This window comes from Lottia gigantea (genome assembly GCF_000327385.1).
Source record: "Lottia gigantea unplaced genomic scaffold LOTGIsca_125, whole genome shotgun sequence".
In the NCBI taxonomy this organism is placed as follows: Eukaryota; Metazoa; Mollusca; class Gastropoda; family Lottiidae; genus Lottia; species Lottia gigantea.
The window spans coordinates 509372-513047 of NW_008707332.1; positions in this window are offsets into that span (position 1 = coordinate 509372).

Here is a 3676-nt window from a genome sequence, read left to right on the forward strand (position 1 = left end):
GTTTCTATAAAAAAAGTATTAGATTAGTATTAGTACCTAACAACAACTTCAATGTTTTCACAAAGTCAATTCAAACACGTTCATTTTATGAGTGAGCACTGAATCATTGGCAACATTCAAATTGCATATCAGAAAAATCAGCTCAAATCCTTTCATACGTAAGGTCAACTCAAATCCATTTTTAAGGCAGGTCAAATCAAATCTGTTAATCGGAAAGGTCAACTTAAATCTGTTAATCGGAAGGGTCAACTCAAATCTGTTAATCGGAAAGGTCAACTCAAATCTTTTAATCAGAAAGGTCAACTCAAATCTATTTATCAGGAAGCCCAAATCAAATACATTCATCAGACAGGTAAACTCAAATCCATTTATCAGACAGGCCAACTCAAATCTGTTAATCGGAAAGGTCAACTCAAATCCATTCACCAGGAAGCCAAAATCAAATACATTCATTAGATAAGCCAACTCAGATCCATTCATCAGACAGGTAAACTCAAATCCATTGGCGGGTTTTGACCTCTTTTCAGATTTCTATTCATTAAACTTAAGGACAGAATAACCTTTGAGCCTCTATGCGCTTTCTATATAAAAATGTTGAGTACCGATTTGACCAATTTGATTTTTAAAAAAATAATTATTTTATTTCAGGAAGCTTCTTGTCACAAATAGGTCTTGCACAAAACTTCTTGTAAAAAGAACGTACTTAAATAAATAGATTTGAGAACAGATATCCAGGTAGATTCCTAGTGGTTGAGGTTTATATCTTTAATGGAAAATTAATTACCACAATATTATACCAAGAGAGTTTACATTTTACAATGATGGATTTCTATGGTCAGTCTACTTAAGATTATAATCTGTACTCGACATTTGAAGGGGTGGATTTCCGAATCAGACAAAGAATCAATTAGAGGTAACAAATGTCTTGAGATCGTGTAGGATGTACGGTGGTGTGAATGTATCATCATGCTTTTAAACCCTTTAAGTCCAGCTGGTAATTAATGGGGTACTTTGAATGAAGACGTCTGGCGTTTGATGAATGATTTAAGGATTTGACAATTTTTGAAACACTTCCAGTGGCAAAATGTAAGCATATATCTAGAGCTGCGAGACAAGAACCTTTAATCAAATGGTGATTTTGAAAATTTGATTTTGATGGTTGGTGACTGTGGAACCTGACACAAACCAATTAACGCCATTGCTAGCAGTAGTAGCATTCGCATTCGCAATACCGTTAACTTGAAGACACCTACGGAGATCTTTAACTGCTTTCTCAGACAATTTCAACTGAACTATTCGCTTAGCCGAACGTTGAGAATTCGTACCATACTAGATGATACATTGGTATGTGCGTGTATAATTAAGTATAGTTCTTTTGAAAGGAAGCGAGTATTTAATTGTTACAACAGTCGTGAACATAGAGCTATACACACAAGCTACGACCGAAGCATGCGTAGAAAAAATTATTAAAATTACGGCTACCGTAACAATATCCTGTGCTTTTTAAAATCTTTGTCTGTTGTTGAAGTCCTTAGAAAGCTTTAACATTCTTTATGGGAGGCTAGAATTAAACGACACGGTTTTGGTTTACTATTCAATATACGACAGACAATGGTAAATAAGACAATGAACAATGAAAGAATAATCTCAAGACGGAATCAATTCCAGTATTACTGTAACTAAGACAAACGTCAATGGTCATGATCCTATCGTTAATTAAAGAGGAAGCCAGTCAATATCATTGTTTTATTAAGGCTATAGTCCCAGGGTTCTTCAGCTAATCTAATTGAAATATCGTACCATTATTTCTTACTGACTAATTTCATGTTAATCTCATAAATCTTCTTATAAAATGGTTGAAAGAGATTTGAAAGTCATATATTCAAAATGATCAAGGTATTTCGTCTTCATCTCATACCTTGACTACAATGGTCCACTTTCTTGTTTCACGGAAGTTGTAAATGAAGCAATTTGATTGGATTGACCTCGACATAAAGGCTTTAAATATAATTACTTATTGGCTGTATTCGCAGGTGTAAAAACCAATCAAATCGCTGACAGTGAAACAAGAAAGTGGATCATTGAGAACATGAACACCCCCCCCCCCCCTTCCACCTCCACCCCCTAATTCTAGTTTACTTTTTTTTCTTCATGTCCGGTGTTTGATAAAACCTCCTCAGTTATTTTCTATCCCATTATACTTAAACAGCCATCGCACAGATGTCTATAATATATTATTAACAGTTAAGTTTAGGTTGACGGTTTCTCTTTGGACTTTCATAAAATATTGAACTCGAGAATACTTAGTCCTTAAACAAACTATTTACTTCCAAATCAATATGAAAAGCCAGCTAGATTCAATATAGGGTGAATATCATTTCCGATCCATTCACAAGCCAGATTTGGCCAATGAAATGAAGGAGATCTTGCCGTCGGTTGAGTAGAACAATTTCCGCTTTCACAAGTTGAAGTGATCCCAAGACTGCGTTACTCAAACTTAAACCTTTATTGCAGTTTGCTGTGAATGCGAGCAGACGTTGTCTAGTCTGGAGTTCTATTTATATCTACCGCATCCCTACCACATCTAGACATAATAAAACATGAAAATATTTGTTTAATAATCAATATACGTCGATTGAAAAAACACTCAAAAAATCTTTATCTTGTATTCCTGTGTTTTCTGAACTACCAAATCAACAGTGCCAAACCATTCAGTACTAAAATACTAACAATGACTACTATTTCAGTGATATCAGTTAGCTGGAACCGGGCGTTAACTTGTAATCATGCAACCAATCTGGTGGTTCACCTCGACCTTCATCAATTTGATCTGCAGAACCAGCCTTATTTCCTTGCACACTATGGCCCACGGTTCACCTAAACTATATTATCTTGCTTTACTATATTATCTTGCTTTACTATATTATCTTGCTTTACTATATTTTCTTGAAATACATGTATCTTTGTTCACTTCATTAGAAATATTCCATCGGAGTGTTCACACAAGAAATCGATTCAAGATTGGGCGTAAGATGTTTCATGTCAAACACACTGCCTCCTGCATTAAAAGACGTCCCAGTGCAGTGTGTCTAGCATGAAGCATTTTTTACCCAATAAAAATAGATGTTTAATATTCTCTATAGATGTTGTCCCTGTCTATAATATTTATCTGTCATATTTTTCGGCTCATTTCGCGTCCCCCGGCGCCAAAGACAACGGAGGTTTTCTGTTCAGTTCTTCATTTATGCCTTATCATTGTTTACATGCTCCTGTTTTCAAAATGTTGGTTGGTTGATAGGTAGTTAACGATCGCTTCCAGTGGATGCTGATATCACAAACTAGGTAGTTGTTGGTAGTCGTAGTAGTTGGTAGCTGGATTGGTTCAAATTGGATGATGCTGTGTTGACATGGCGATGAAAATCAGCCCTGGATGTCGTGAGTTACTCGATCTCCTCCATTCTTCCAAACTCGTTCTGAACATGGTATTTCTTGTTGATTGGTAGTCGTTGGTCTTGGTGTGGTTAGATTATATAATAACTGTTGGAAAACTGGAAGATCTGAAAAAAAAGAATGTGAGAAAAGAGGGGGAAAAAGAAAAAAAATAAACAGGGGGAAAAGCTTTCAATAAAAAAAGGTGAAGATGTTTTCTGTTGTTTCTGCAGTGAAACTTGTTACA